Below are 17264 nucleotides of genomic sequence, written 5' to 3' on the forward strand. Positions count from 1 at the left end.
CATCACATGCCATATTGGCTATATTTTGCCCTGTTGTTGATGACACTTTGTAGATTCCCAGGAATTCTTCCTTTGGTTGTAGATCTGCATCTACAGAGCGCACACATATTGACTCCTGCTCAACTCCTGATATATCTTGGGTGCCATCAATGATAATTGCGAACTGAACCACTGGCATTGATGTTATTTCCAACACAATTTCTTTGATGATTGTATTGGCCATCACCTTCAACAGTTCGTTCTGCAATTCCGGACTGGTGAAATCGAGGGGACCTTTTCGCCAGGAGGTCAGCTCTGCATCGCCCGTTGCCTTGTACTTTAGAAGCTGGCTTAAATTCCCACTCTCCTTCTGATCGCCTCGAAAAGCCAGACCTTGCCGCGCCAAGTACCTCACACCCTCAACAATCTTCTTCAGATTTCTTCTTGCTGCCATCTTTCAAGCTCACGTGAAAGTTGCACATTAACAGGCTCTGGCTCCTGAATCCTAGTCATCACAGCTAATTTGTGACACTGGCTGTGTTTATGCACACTACATTTCTCCAGTGCCTTCTCCCAATTGTTAAAACCAGTCTTGATAAACGCTGAATCTGCTTTTGACGCAAGCTTAGACTTTTGTGTTGCAAAGTATTTAGCACAATAGAAACAGAGTGTTATGATTCTGTTTAGTTGTATTTTTGTTGTGTGCTTTTGTGTGCTATTTCCTGTCTCACCCCTCTCTTCTCTGTGTTCCTCTGCAGGGCTGGTGTGTGACAGGGAGTTGGCTGGCTCCTCCCAGTAGCAGACGAGGCACACCTGTTTCCACTCACCTCTTTACCTGTAGATATAAAAGCCCGGTCCTCATGCCACTTCCCTGCCAGATAATTCCTCTGTGTTTCGACCCTCCGGTGTGTCTCGCTGCTCTCCTCGTTGTTTGGATTATTGTTTGGATTTTTGCCAGCCAACTTCCTGACTCCACTGCCGTATTTTTTGTTCTCTGCTTGAATAAAGCTTTTTGTTTATCGACCATCTCTCTCCAGTCTTTTGCTTTGGGGTCCAAAATCCTATAGGCCGTAACAGAATTATCTGGCCAAAGCATGGACCCCGCAGAGACTGAGAGATTGAAGCAAGCTATTTCGACACAGGGAGCTCGTGTGGGGCAGCACGAACAAGCCCTACAAAGTATCATGGAATCCCTCCACAACCTTAATACCGGTTTCACTCAACTCAGCGGCCGCTTGGACCAGTCTTTCACCCAGCTCAACACTCTGACGGCTCCAGCTCCTGCGCCACCGCCTCCAGCTCCTGCGATTCCAGTCATTCATCCCGGCCAACCCCGTGAACCATTCATCCCCACCCCTGTGAGGTATTCAGGTGATTCAGGGACATGCAGTCAGTTTCTTCACCAGTGCTCCATAGTTTTTGATCAGCAGCCTTTAACTTACTCCTCTGACAGAACTAGAGTAGCTTTCATTATGAGTTTGTTATTGGGTAAAGCAGCTGCATGGGCGGTAGCCATAGCCAAGAGTAACCCAGCTATCTATAACTCCTTTCCTGTGTTTGAGACCGAGATGTATCGAGTGTTTGACCACCCGCTTCAGGGTAAGGAGGCTGGTAATCGGCTCCTTTCTTTACGCCAGGGTTCTGAGTCAGTCTCCACTTACTCAATTGATTTCCGCATTCTCGCAGCAGAGAGCGGGTGGGATGAGACGGCTCTACAGATAGTTTTTTCCCGTGGATTAAACGAGGAGTTAAAGGACGAGCTAGCTGCTCGAGATGAGACTTCGTCCCTTGAGGAGTTAATTTTTTTGGCCATTCGCTTAGATAATCGCCTCCGTGAGAGGCGTAGGGAGAGAACAGACAGGCAGAGATTCCCTCTCCCCTTTTCCCAACCCAAGTCACCATGTCCGCCTGGACAGTCTGCACCTCCTCACCAACGCCTGGAGCCTTTCTCCTACCGGGACCCACCCACCGTCTCCTCATCCCTAAGCCCAGAGGAGCCTATGCAGCTGGGGAGAATGAGGCTTTCACCTGCTGAACGGGAACGCCGTTTCCTCCAGAGGCTCTGCATATACTGTGGTCAGGCTGGCCACATTCGAGCCAACTGTTCCACTCGGCCAAAAGAGCAGGCTCAGCAGCCGGGGGAGGGGCGCTGGTGAGCCATACTTCTGTCTCCCCTTCCCACGCTAATCGTCTCCAGTTAAAGGGTACGGTTTCTAGTTCTCAAGTTTCCCTTCCTCTCCAAGTCTTAGTTGATTCAGGGGCTGATGAAAATGTTATTGACTCTGACCTGGTTTTCCAGTCTAATCTCCCCTCAGAACTCCTTCCCGAGCCCAAGAAAATGTTTTCCCTTGATGGTAGGCTTCTTGCCCGTGTAACTCACCGTACTGCCCCAGTGTCATTGTTACTCTCAGGTAATCATCACGAGACCATTTCCCTGTATCTCATTCCCTCACCCCTTTCTCCGCTGGTGTTAGGTCTCCCCTGGCTTAAACTCCACAACCCACACATAGACTGGGCCACCTTATCCATCGTCAATTGGAGTTTGTTCTGCCACTCTCACTGTTTACACTCTGCCATACCCACCACTGTTACTTCAAAACCTGTTCCCCCCAGACCTGTTGACCTCACGTCAGTTCCCTCTGAGTATCATGACCTCCAGGAGGTTTTCAGCAAGGATCGTGCCCTGTCTCTACCACCTCATCGACCTTATGACTGTGGCATTGACTTGCTCCCCGGTGCTCCCTTGCCTTCGAGCAGACTTTATAATATCTCCAAGCCGGAGAGGGAGGCCATGGAGACTTATATCACTGACTCTGTTGCTACTGGTCTCATTCGCCCTTCTCGCTCTCCATTGGGGGCAGGGTTTTTTTTTGTTGACAAGAAGGATAAGACTCTACGCCCCTGTATTGATTTCAGGGGCTTGAATGACATTACTGTAAAGAATAAGTATCCTCTTCCGCTCATAGACTCAGCTTTTGGTTTCCTCCATCAAGCCACCATCTTCTCTAAGTTGGACCTCCGAAATGCCTACCACCTAGTTAGGATAAGGGAGGGAGACGAGTGGAAGACTGCGTTTAAGACGCCCCTGGGACATTTTGAATATTTAGTTATGCCTTTGGGTTAACTAACGCCCCTGCTGTGTTTCAGACACTCATTAACGATGTCCTTCGTGATATGCTTAACAGATTTGTCTTTGTGTATCTTGATGATATCCTCATTTTCTCTCGTGACCCCCAAGAACATGTCCAACACATGAGGTTGGTGCTGCAGAGACTCCTGGAGAACAGACTTTATGTTAAGGCTGAGAAGTGTGCCTTTCATGTTTCCTCTGTTTCATTCCTGGGTTTTGTGGTGGAGAAGGGACAGGTCAGAGCCGACCATGCCAAAGTCATGGCAGTGGCCGAATGGCCCACTCCTACAACGAGAAAGCAACTCCAAAGGTTTCTTGGTTTTGCCAACTTTTACCGCAGGTTTATTCGTGACTATAGTCGAGCAGCCGCCCCACTCACCAAGCTCACCTCAGTTAAGGTTCCCTTTGTGTGGTCATCTGAAGCTGAGGCTGCTTTTGCTATGTTGAAGTGTTTGTTTTCCTCTGCTCCTGTGTTATCTCACCCTGATTCTTCAGCCCCTTTCGTGGTCGAAGTGGATGCCTCCGACACTGGTGTAGGGGCAGTCCTCTCCCAGCGATCAGCCTCCGACCAGAAGTTGCATCCCTGCGCCTTCTTTTCCCGCCGGCTCTCCCCGGCAGAAAGAAACTATGATGTGGGAAATCGGGAGCTTCTGGCAGTAGTCTTAGCCCTGCAGGAATGGAGGCACTGGCTTGAAGGCACAACTCATCCGTTTGTGGTATGGACGGACCACAGAAACTTGGCTTATCTCCGTTCTGCTCGCAGGCTCAACTCTCGCCAGGCTCGGTGGGCACTTTTTCTGGGCCGGTTCAGCTTCACCCTCACCTATCGGCCAGGCTCACAGAACATCAAGGCAGATGCCCTGTCACGTCAGTTCGCTCCTCCGGTTGAGGAGCCATCCGCAGGAACCATTCTTCCATCCTCCTGTGTGGTGGGAGTAGCCAGGTGGGAGGTTGAGAGGGTGGTCCTGGAGGCACAAGAGGACCATCCAGCTCCTGAGGGTTGTCCACCGGGTCGGCTGTTCGTTCCACCACACGCCAGATCTTCAGTGCTCCAGTTGGGACATGATTCTAAGATAGCTTGCCATCCAGGAGCACTTCGGACTCTAGGCCTCATCCAACAACGCTCCTGGTGGCCCTCCATGTCCTCTGACGCCAAGAAGTATGTCGCCGCCTGCTCCATCTGCGCCCGCAGTAAGGCATCCCACCGCGCCCCTGCTGGTCTTCTCCGCCCTCTTCCCATTCCTCATCGGCCTTCGTCTCACATCGCCATGGACTTCGTGACGGGTCTTCCCCCATCGGAAGGAAATACAGTTATCCTGACGATTGTTGACCGCTTTTCCAAGGCCGTACACTTTGTTCCCCTACCTAAGTTACCTTCTGCTCTGGAGACTGCTACACTAATCACCCAGCATGTTTTTAGATTGCATGGCATTCCTCTGGACATTGTTTCTGACAGGGGTCCGCAATTTGCCTCTCGAGTCTGGAAAGCCTTTTGCCAGGCATTGGGGGCGTCGGCCAGTCTGTCATCAGGTTACCACCCGCAGACCAACGGCCAGACTGAGCGTGCGAATCAGGACCTGGAGGCAGCCCTTCGCTGTGTCTCTTCTCACCATCCAGTCTCCTGGGCCTCCCACCTGCCTTGGGTTGAATATGCCCACAACTCCCTGGTTTGCTCCGCCACAGGAATGTCTCCATTCATGGCTTCTGTTGGGTTCCAACCCCCTCTCTTCCCCGACCAGGAGAGGGATGTGGCAGTCCCCTCAGTACAGGGGCATCTTCGGCGGGCCCGCAGAGTCTGGCATGAAGCTCGGGCAGCTCTCGTTCGCACTGCTGCTCGCAACCAGAGGCTTGCAGACCGCCATCGCACTCCAGCCCCGGACTACCAGCCCGGTCAGAAAGTCTGGCTGTCCTCCCGTGATCTGCCCCTCCAGACTTACTCCCGCAAACTGGCGCCCAGGTACATTGGCCCGTTTGTCATTGAACGGATTATTAACCCCGCTGTGGTTAGGCTCAAACTGCCTGCTGCCTTGAATGTCCACCCATCATTTCATGTCTCACTTCTCAAACCAGTTTCCTCCAGTCCTCTGAGCCCTCAGGCCGAGCCCCCTCCTCCCCCCCGGAGTATTGACAATCATCCTGCTTTCACCGTCCAGCGGTTGTTGGATGTACGAAGGCGAGGCCGGGGGTTCCAGTACTTGGTGGATTGGGAGGGGTACGGACTAGAGGAGCGTCAATGGGTCTCCCGCTCCCTGATTTTGGACCCTGCTCTCCTTAGGGACTTTTATGAGAGGTACCCGGACAGGCCTGGTAGGACGCCAGGAGGCGTCCGTTGAGGGGGGGGTACTGTTATGATTCTGTTTAGTTGTATTTTTGTTGTGTGCTTTTGTGTGCTATTTCCTGTCTCACCCCTCTCTTCTCTGTGTTCCTCTGCAGGGCTGGTGTGTGACAGGGAGTTGGCTGGCTCCTCCCAGTAGCAGACGAGGCACACCTGTTTCCACTCACCTCTTTACCTGTAGATATAAAAGCCCGGTCCTCATGCCACTTCCCTGCCAGATAATTCCTCTGTGTTTCGACCCTCCGGTGTGTCTCGCTGCTCTCCTCGTTGTTTGGATTATTGTTTGGATTTTTGCCAGCCAACTTCCTGACTCCACTGCCGTATTTTTTGTTCTCTGCTTGAATAAAGCTTTTTGTTTATCGACCATCTCTCTCCAGTCTTTTGCTTTGGGGTCCAAAATCCTATAGGCCGTAACACAGAGGACCCCTTTTACAGAGGGGCTGTAATGGAGCCATGTATGATCTTCAAACCACTTCTCCTGAAAGTAGAGTATTCTATTTGATAGGGTTTGACTGGGTATGACTTTCACATTTGGATGATTTGGGCAAAGTCCAAGCTCCTCCCCTTCCTTTCCTGTGTCCCCCCCAATGTATATGGTGAATACGGCCCTGATATAAGAAAACCATGGCTGAAACACGGCATAGTAAAACATTTCTTCATAGTTCAATGAAACACAAGAAAGTCCCCTCAGATGTTAAGACCTTTACATATACAGATGTAGCACTCCAGATCAGACTCAAATGGGTGTGTCCCAGTCAAAAGCCCAGCGGACGCCAGTGGCTGGGGGTGTTGCCAAATTGCTAGAGGGCGTTGCCCAATTTCCCCATTTGTTCAATTACAGGATTTAACCATGAGATGGCGCTTCATTCACAAAATACACAATGGGTGTTGTAGAAACATCAATATTTTAGATCAAATAAAGTATATAGTTTGCTTTATGCAGTATATTTCTTGTAATATTGTGCAGTAGATTGAAGTAAATCAACTTATACATTAAGATAAGATAAGATGGACCTTTATTAATCCCGTGGGGAAATTCAGTAGTTCAAACAGCAACAGGGTGAGAGTGAAAAACAGGACAGCACAGATTCACACCGATTAATAAAATCAAAAATAAGATGAGCGATAAAAATAATAATAATGAGAAACTATGAAATAAGAAATGAATAAAACTAAAATGTAATTATCATATCATATATTATAATGTATTGTATTATTAAGTAATAGCATACATTAACCCCATTATAGCAGATGCCACATTGAATGGATGAACACATGTATGCATCAATAATTACAACAGTATTTCTAAATACAAGTTGTAAAAATACTTATATGTATTTAATATGAACCCTTTGGAGTTGACCGTCACGCCGGCGTGATCAGATCACATGACCTGTTCAAGCTGGTGCCGCATAAAAACAACAGTCCGGACAACATTGCTGTGTGTTTCTGTCGAAAGTACTGGCTTGAAACTATATGCCAGTCTTTGTTTCATGCAAAAATACCCAATAAACACGGACATACGATGATATAAAGTTAATACAGATATATTTCAGAAGTATGAATAATGGAAGCACATATTTTAATATCTTCGCCGTATTTTATCATTTTACGAAACGGAAAATACTGGACACTGTAGATTCTGCTCAACAGGATGTATTTACCAGGGAGGGGGTGAGGTAATCAGGTAAACGGAGTGATACGAAACGAGACGAAAAGGGACGGCGGAAACCGAAGAGAGACGGCGGGAAATGGAGAGAGACGAAGATATACGAAGACAGGCAGCGGGAGACGAAGAGAGGCTGCGGGAGACTGCGATTGAAGTAAAGTGACAGACAAACATTGAGAATTTAGATATAGTTAGATAGATTTATAGTTTTGAAGACTCAACTATGATGAAGAGAACTCTGAACGTGAGTCAAGCTTTAAGCTTGTTTTTTGACAGGGAGGAGGAGGAATCTGTGACGTTGCCCTCTGTGTCGTAGTTGACCACACGTAGAAACCACTTTGAAGCGTGGCACAGATAAAGACAGAAAAAACAGATTTTTGTACATAATGTGTATATATATATATTTGTATTATATTTATAATAACACTTTTGCCTTATAAGAATGAAATCCCATGCTACCTCAATCAAACTTTCACATTATCATAGTGACATCCCATGTATATATTTCCAGCTTTTAAATGGTTTCGTTGTGTATGTTTGTGTTAAATAATAAATAATATCATTTTCAAAATCTGTTTTTACATTTTTTTTGTGATTTTGGGTCCAAAATGTTCATATAGTAGAAGATCACTGCTCTAAACAAAGTCAAAAATCCTACATCCAAACGAAATAAATATAATTAATTATGATGAATACGTTAAGTCTTGTTCATTGTTTTTCACTTTTATTAAATGTTTGATATTTCCGGTGGAAATGGTGGATTATCGGACATTCAAAATGCAGCATATTTTTACTCTTACACACATATATTCTCATTTTACATACATACATTTTCACTCTTACACACGGATATTCTCCTTTTGCTGTCATGCGAAATCTACTAAAACAAAGAATGTTATGTATATTTAGTTTTCGTTGATGAGACGAGACGGACTAAGGTGTTAATGGTGGACTATCGGACATTCAAAATGCAGCATATTTCCCCCAAGTGTCTGTCAAAATGCATTTTACGTTTCTAACTTGCAATATCATTATTTCCGCTCAATCTCCCTGTGTCTCTCTGTGTGCGGGGGATCACAGGAGGGGGGGGGGGAGAGCTGTGGAATGTGACTCCACACATTCCAATGGCCAATTAGTTTTAAACAAAGGGTCCCCAACATACATAGGAAACATGGGGGGATTGGGGCTGGTGAACGGTATAGTCTGCAGCACATCACAGAGGCATTTAAAAAGTGAAGACAATACATTCTGGAAATGTTCACATCAGGCACCTTCAAGTTAAACAATACTACTGTACAGTAAACAATTAACACAGTAAATTATGTGGATTAAATCACATTTATTTCGTTAAAAATAAACGAAATGACTCGGTTTGCATTCATAAAGAATGCACAAATGTGTTTAATCGTTAATGTCAGATATGTACTAAGTAAATAGCCTACATTAGTTCCTGCTCAAGATTAGATTCAACTTTATTGTTATTGCACAGATTACAGGTACTGAGACAACAAAATGCAGTTTAGCTTCTAACCAGGTGCAACAAGCAGTAAAGTGAAAAGTAATGTTCACAATCTACAGAATAAAATATATAATGAATTGAATGATGAATAAACAGTGAGGGGTATGAATACACTAGATATCAGCCTGTGAGCAGTATGAACAGTGTGTTAATCGTTAATGTCAGATATGTACTAAGTAAATAGACTACATTAATTTCATGATGGATTAAAACACATTTATTTCGTTAAAAATAAACAAAATGATTAAATGTAGGGTGAATTGCCCTAATGTGGAACATTTTTGCATTTCAGACTTCGGGAATATACTGCGACATGAAGCCGATACAATAAATCAAAATCAAGTAACATTCTGAAATTCCCAGGATGTGTCCTAATCAAACCAAAAGAGAACATGCAGATATTAAACTCATAAAATAAATGGTAGACATATTAGTACTCTTAGTGCCAAGTTGTCTCAGACAATCTGTTTTCTTAATGTGGGACAGTTCTGTGCAAAAGGTGGGACACTGAAAAGTCTATATTAAAAAGCCTCAGTCACCTTTATTCATGTAATAAAAAAATCTCAGGCCAGTAACACTCAAAGCTACAGTAAATGTGCAATACCATGCTATGTTACTATTTATAATGTTATTGTTGTTACAACAGAAGATGTTTTTATTTAAATTGAAGTTAAATGCATCAATCTGGTGCACTGAGGGCAAAATTAGTAGATTTGTGGATACAGCTCTCAACACTTATATGAAACAGAACTGTTCTTACAATGTGTGTTGGAAGGTATTAAATTACTATGCATATTTTATTGTGTAAACACACAGCTGATCACCTGAGAGCTGCCATTTCATTCAGAGCGTTTAAAAAAAAACGACGGTCTGATTTCAACAACTCAATGTGTGATTATTATAGCAGTAATATTAGACACTAATAATACAGTAAACTATTAACACTGTACATATTATTGTTTGCCCGTGGGATTAGGATGATCGGTAGTGAGAGCCGCTGCATTTTCCTCCGGTCGGATGTGATATAAAAACAAAGCGATTATTGTTGTTGTTGTAAACTCACGTGGATTAAATTTAGTGCATTCATTTCAACTCGCAAACATAGATGCATTAAATGATCGCGAGGATGACGATCGAAAATCGTTTGTTTGACCCTGGATGCATTTCCTGATCTAAAAACATAGTGATGGTTTTGTACTTACGCCAACGTGAATTAAACATTATTTTGTTAAATAAAAACACGGTGATGTTTAGTAAATGATTACATGTCTCTTATTTAGCACAGAATATTATCCTATCCGTGACATATATGGATCTTAACAAATATCCGCTATATCAGATACCTGTAGATCAGCTGTTTATTTCACATGAGTTTCAGTGTGGCAGCTTTTCACGGTTCCCCTTGGTGGATCCATGATCCATTGCAGCTGGTTTCATTATAATTAAATGTATTTATCAAGGGGGCGTTTCAAGTCCTGCGGGGGTTTTTTCTTTTCAGCAGGGGCCCACCCCGTGCCGATCACGGACCCGCACGGGTAGGCGTCTGAAACGAAGCGCTACATCTGTACATGCGGCTAAATATAAGGTTAAGATACACAAGGAGGTAAAAGCTATGGTAATACAAAATGAAATACAGTGTTACGTTCCCTCCTAAACTAGGGGTACAAAGGGAAGTAACAAAATATAAAAATAACAGAGAGAGGAAACTGATTTGACAAAATTAGTAGATAATGTTTAATTTTTTGAAAAGGAAGAAGGCTCACCAGCCAATTTACAAAACAAACTTAAGATGAACTGAGAACAACTTTCTCCTAAAAGAAAGAGACTGAAATACTCAATGCACAAAGACAAACTGGAGCACATCTCCTAACAATGAACAAGTTAAACTAACAGGTCTCACACAGAGACACCACACTACACATGCTGCACACGTCACACATGCAGCCCAGAGGTGAAGGATTATAAAAACTAAATCATGATTTCTCTCAGAAAGATAAGACACAAGACAAGTGAATAGATATATAATGATAAATAATATAATATAAAACCCTATAAAATAAAGTGAACATATAGGTAAAACAGAAATACAAATACTAGTAATAAAAATATCATAATTCTAATAAAGGTTAAATGATTAAAATATAAAGAAACCAACGTAAAAATAAATGTTGTTATTGAAAATGTTAAATAACTAATATGAGATAAAACCCTTCCTATATCATAAATGAAACAATATAAAAGTAGGTAAATCATTTAGACTCAAAGAACATTTAAAGTGGGGGTTTGCTAATAAAAAGCTAATCTAAAGAGATGTGTCTTTAGAAGGCGTTTAAAAATGTCCACTGAGCCTCTCTGATATTTCCTGGTGTTCCACAGTTTGGGAGCATAGTGGATAAAAGCCTCACCCATTTTCTTTTGTGGGACTTTAGGGATATTCAAAAAGCTGAGAAGGACCTCAGGGCTTGTCCAGGGACATCAAACGAGACTGACTCAGTGAATTGAAGTCTGTTAGTCAGGCTTCAATTCAGGAAGACTCTTCAAATATAACAGGACATCAGGAGGAGGAAACAGCTAGCTTGGCTCTCATAGTTGTTCAAAACTATGCGGTGTGGATTCGCTCGTGGAGTTTAAGCTGATTACTTTGAGAAAACGTTTTCCCACACTCTTCACACCAGTACGGTTTTTCTCCAGTGTGAATACGTTGATGTGATTTGAGAGCATCTGATCTGTTGAACGTTTTCCCACACTCTTCACACCAGTACGGTTTCTCTCCAGTGTGAATACGTCGATGTGATTTGAGAGTATCTGATCTATTGAACGTTTTCCCACACTCTTCACACCAGTACGGTTTTTCTCCAGTGTGAATACGATGATGTTTTTGGAGATCACTTGATTGAGTGAACGTTTTCCCACACTCTTCACATCTGTACGGTTTTTCTCCAGTGTGAATAAGTTGATGTGATTTGAGATGACCTGAGCTATTGAATGTGTTCCCACACTCTTCACAGCTGTACGGTTTTTCTCCAGTGTGAATACGTTGATGTGATTTGAGAGCACCTGATTCCCTGAATGTTTTCCCACACTCTTCACATCTGTACGGTTTTTCTCCAGTGTGAATAAGTTGATGTGATTTGAGATGATTTGATCTATTGAATCTGTTCCCACACTCTTCACAGCTGTACGGTTTTTCTCCAGTGTGAATACGTTTATGTGATTTGAGAGCACCTGATTGAGTGAATGTTTTCCCACACTCTTCACAGCTGTACGGTTTTTCTCCAGTGTGAATACGTTGATGTGATTTGAGGTAACTTGATTCCCTGAATGTTTTCCCACACTCTTCACAGCTGTACGGTTTTTCTCCAGTGTGAATACGTTGATGTGATTTGAGGGAACTTGATTCCCTGAATGTTTTCCCACACTCTTCACAGCTGTACGGTTTATCTCCAGTGTGAATACGTTGATGTGATTTGAGAGCACCTGATTGAGTGAACGTTTTCCCACACTCTTCACAGCTGTATGGTTTATCTCCAGTGTGAATACGTTGATGTGATTTGAGATCACTTGATTGAGTGAACGTTTTCCCACACTCTTCACAGCTGTATGGTTTTTCTCCAGTGTGAATACGATGATGTTTTTGGAGATCACTTGATTGAGTGAACATTTTCCCACACTCTTCACAGCTGTACGGTTTATCTCCAGTGTGAATACGTTGATGTAATTTGAGAGCATCTGAGCTATTGAATGTTTTCCAACACTCTTCACACCAGTACGGTTTTTCTCCAGTGTGAATACGTTGATGTGATTTGAGGGAACCTGATTCCCTGAATGTTTTCCCACACTCTTCACAGCTGTACGGTTTATCTCCAGTGTGAATACGTTGATGTAATTTGAGGGAACTTGATTCCCTGAATGTTTTCCCACACTCTTCACAGCTGTACGGTTTTTCTCCAGTGTGAATATGTTGATGTGATTTGAGATTACCTGATTGAGTGAAAGTTTTCCCCACACTCTTCACAGCTGTACGGTTTTTCTCCTGTGTGAATACGTTGATGTCTTTTGAGGGAACCCGATTCCCTGAATGTTGTCCCACACTCTTCACAGCTGTACTGTTTTTCTCCAGTGTGAAGACGTTGATGTGATTTGAGGGAACCTGATTCCCTGAATGTTTTCCCACACACTTCACAGCTGTACATTTTTTCTCCAGTATGAACACACAGGTGGCGCTTTAAATGTCCAAATGTTATAAAGGATTTGTCACATTGCTGACAGCTGTGACGTCTCCCTCTTCCTTTCGGTTTCTAGAACAGATGGACAAAGAAAGAGAGAAAGTCAATCTAAAAAGCATAAATACAGTTAACACAATAAAAACTCTTAATATAAACCTTGAGTTAACGGAATACTACTTTTACTAACTCTGTGTTTATTATATTTGTATTATATTAGATACAACAGCATCATTCTAACCACAGTATATACCAGGGGTGGGGGACTCGAGTCACATGACTTGAGTCGCATATTTTTTTACTTGAGACTTGCTTGACTAACATTGATAAAAAACTCGACTTAAAATATTTGTTTTGGTATTGTACGAAGACCCTAAAGGGCAATGAAAAGAAAAAGCATGAAAAAGTTACCGGTGCGCCAAGTAGGAAGTGGAACGCACAGGAGACAGACATTTAATCATAGACTCTTATGTTTATGTGGGGAAATGGCAGTGCATACATTATTTGAGATATATTTCGAACTCGGACTTCCTTTTAGGGTTAGGTCATTTCGGCCAGGGGTGTAGAGCTATTTGTTTAAGCGCCGGATCGGCAAAACAGGACAGTCTGTGAACCAGTCTGCCTTGATCTATGAATTCATGTCTGTGACTCTCACAGTATCTGCGGCCCACAGCTGTTTTATAGAAGGAAAACCTCCTTCACTTCATGAAATCTCTGCAGCACCAGGTGGCAGTAACTTTTAATTTTAAATAAATAAAGTATTGGCTTTCAGAATATGAAACTTTTATTTCCAAAATCGAACGATAAATACATTTTTGAAGCTTGTAAAGGGAAGATGACAGGCACCTCTCACTCGCGCTCTGCTCTTCCGCAGCGCCGCCCCCCCCTCCCTCCGGCTGAAATTATGAATGTAAGGCGTATAGTAATCATAGATAACACAGCAGGGTCCGTTACAGTTTGTTTTCATCTGATTTCAAATAAACAAAGTCTTGTCTTTCAGAATATTAAACTTGTTTCGGCAAATTCAGATGATAAATACAACTTTGAAGCTTGTAACGGCATAATGAGAAGCCGAGAACGGAGTAACTTGACGTCACAGCAGGCATAACAACAGCCGGTGTTTCTCGTGATTGTTTTCAAACGAAACAAACGCAAAAATACACAAACACACACACTAGCGAGCTTCCCCCAGACCAGTAATCCAAATCAAAATATCTTCCCTCAGTAGTATTTAGATCATTTGCTCCGCTAATAATCAATCCGATCGATAGATTCCAGAGAAGAGGAAACTTTGAAGGCCTTTTTCTCAAAATGATGACTCTGTGACAGTCATTATATAATGTGACATATTTTGCTTAATATTTGGAGTACAAAAACAATCATGATATCGTTAGAAAGCTAGGAATCTCCTCTTCTCCAATTTTTGCATACAAATGGGTTTATGGATTATCAATACTTTTTTCAAAGTGACAGACACATTGTATTAACCTATGGATTAACCTTCAGCCGCGTTTCTAATTTGAATGCCATTGAACACGACTTTTGATCAGAATAACAGCTAAGGTGAGCATATCTCCGTGTTTTGCTACCTAAAGCTACTCGTGTGTTGTCTGTATTTGCTTCCCCTGTCACGAGTTCTGATCGCTCAGTGATGATCCTTATATTTCTATAATCTGTGGAATATCAGGATGTTATCTAAGCTTGTTTGTGCAGATCCAATAAGTATATCGATCGGTATACAGGGGTAGGCATTAAGGGTAAAATGCCACTGGCCCTCCGGGCCGGTGGAATTGTATTATCACTAGCCCCACCATTGTAACCACTGGCCCGGAGCATTCGTCCAAAAACAATCGACTAATAATGAAGAAAATTAACACATTTGTTGCAATAGTAATTTATGGACTAACTACATTACTACTTGTACTACAACATTTGAATAATCAGTTCTTCCTCATTTTCGTCAATTGTTCATATTTGGTTTATTAAAATAATGTCATTGTTAAAAAATGCTATTATTATAAGTATTATTATTTTTATAATGCAATTTCTGCCTTCCTGTCATCAGGAGTTAGAAATGTAACGGCCCGTCCACACAGCGGCGTGCGTTGAAGCTTCCAACGCTTCTGCCCATTCACTTTGAATGGGGTGATGTCACTTTTAGCCGAACTGCATTTTGGGAAGCGACGCGGAGCGTCGCTGGCGTTGCTCGCTTCAAAAGTTGAGCAATGTTCAACTTTTGACGCCTCGGCAGAAGCGCCAGCCAATCGAATCCTATGCCAGTACAAGCTCTAGCCAATCAAACCGCTGCTTGTGTGTCAGGGGCGGGAGATTCATGTGATTGGTTGTTGGTCGAGTGTCAGACACACTCGCCGGCAAGCGTCAACGCACGCCGCTGTGTAGACGGGCCGTAATGGCTATAGATTAGATTCTTCATTATCCTAAACTGCTGGGACATTTCTCTATAGCCAATACCTTTTATATTTTCTACTCTTCACTTACTTGTCGGCATAGGTCGGGCATTGTTCTACAGAGTCGACAGAAGACCTTGTTTATATTGGCATCATATTGAGAGGTGCAGCCAGTGACACGTCCTAAAACCAGGAAGTAAGCTGCTGGTTCCCTCGACAAAAAGCAATGGGATTTCTCCATAGGGTTTTGGAAAATAGCTTGAAATAAGGTCTGTGGAAAACAAACCTGTTTGATAAATGCAAGTTTTGTTCAACCGGATAATCTCCACATGTCTACCCTACTTTTATAATTTTCGAATCATAAATCTAATCGATAGATTATAAAAGGGTTTTAGGACGTGTCACTGCACCACTAGATGCCAACTCCATAGATCAAGCTGGCTGAAACGTTCTCTCCCTCTTCTTCTCATACTCCCTGTCACTCTCCTTTAACTCCTCCGATGACTTTATTTAATTTGAAGATAGTTTTGTGCCCGGCGCTTGGCCGGTTACCGCTGGTATTAAAAACATTTTGGCGAATGGTTAGGTGGCGCGATAGTCTGTAGTGAAGGAGCGCGCTCCCGCTCACGGGAGCCTGCTCGCGCTGCGCTCCGCAGCAAACAGCTGTTTGCTTTTCACCCAACAACGACAAGAGACTCACGAAACACTATGTTGTAGCGTTAATAAACTAAACAATTTAGCAAAATTGCTAGTCAAAATACCAATACCACAGTGACAGGAACCATTTTTTTTTTAAACAATATTTTTAGTGGCCCGAGCGGGCAAGTGGAAAGTACGTTATGCTGGTACGCTACGTTATGTGTCTAAATAGTGCTTCCGGGCCAGCGGGCCATTTATAATGTCGAGCCCTGGTATAGCTAGAGTTCTGTGCTAACGGCATTAAGATTTTTTCGCACAGGGCTAATTCAGAGGCACAGCGTTAGCCTTGGGTTTTATTTTGTGCAAATTAGTTGTTACTTCCCGTTACATGGATATAAAACAATCATAGTTTATTAAATCTTAAGAAGCCCTCAGACACGGTTGCTTGCAGATGTTGTGGTTTTGGCCCCTTCGGCGGGTCCGTGGGGCTAAAGAGGTTTAAGAAACAGTTGTTGACACACTGTAAAAAAAAAGTTTTTTCACAGAAATGTACTGTATTATTTTACAGACCTTTCTTGTTTTTCTATATTACGTGTAAATACCATAAAAATACAGTAAATTACTTTTATTTAAAATAAATAAAGGTTTTATTCTGTAAATTTGTTTGATAAGAAATTATCGTTTTTTTACAGGATAATTCCATTGTTTAGTTGTCTTGAATGTTAAATTACATTGAATTCTATGTAAAAACACATAATTTTACTGCATGTAAAATGAAGGCAACTTTCTTTTTTTTGTTGCAGTAAAACCTTAAATTTAATGTAACAAAATGTAAAAAAATTCAAAATAACTGTATTCTGTACTGTTGTAGAATAAAAAGAAATCTTATTATAAAACATCTCTAAAATGTTAAATAAATCTTCACAAAAAATTTAATATATTACAGAAATACCCAAAAATGATTTTGTATAAAGTAGTTTTCATAGTATACTAAAATAGTTAACTGTAAAAAAAGTGTCAAATAAAAAAAACGTAAAATGTATGTAAAAATCTACGGCACTTGAAATGGAATCCAGCCATACAACGGCAGACAAGACAAGCAGGATTGGAATGAGTCCACAACACTCCTGATTGGTTGATATAAACGTCATCGAAAAACCTGCCAATGAGCACTGTCCGCGCCTTTCAATCCAATTTGAAACTTCCACGTCAGTTTGAGCGGCTCTCCTGCGGAGCTACAGCTGTCTGTATGTCTGCTCACGAGTTTATGGACTAATATCGGGATAGTTTTACACCTACACGTTAAATATGAGCATCGGGACGTCAACAGAGAACAGAAGACTTGAGATCTGGTGAGTCCTG

At 42.5% G+C, this 17264-nt stretch overlaps 1 pseudogene; it reads right to left on the bottom strand.

Moving 5' to 3' along the window:
- LOC117441324 (zinc finger protein 721-like) overlaps positions 1–17264 on the bottom strand; it is a 243847-nt pseudogene that overhangs the window by 175155 nt on the left and 51428 nt on the right.

This window comes from Pseudochaenichthys georgianus, unplaced genomic scaffold (assembly GCF_902827115.2).
Source record: "Pseudochaenichthys georgianus unplaced genomic scaffold, fPseGeo1.2 scaffold_167_arrow_ctg1, whole genome shotgun sequence".
Lineage (NCBI taxonomy): Eukaryota > Metazoa > Chordata > Actinopteri > Perciformes > Channichthyidae > Pseudochaenichthys > Pseudochaenichthys georgianus.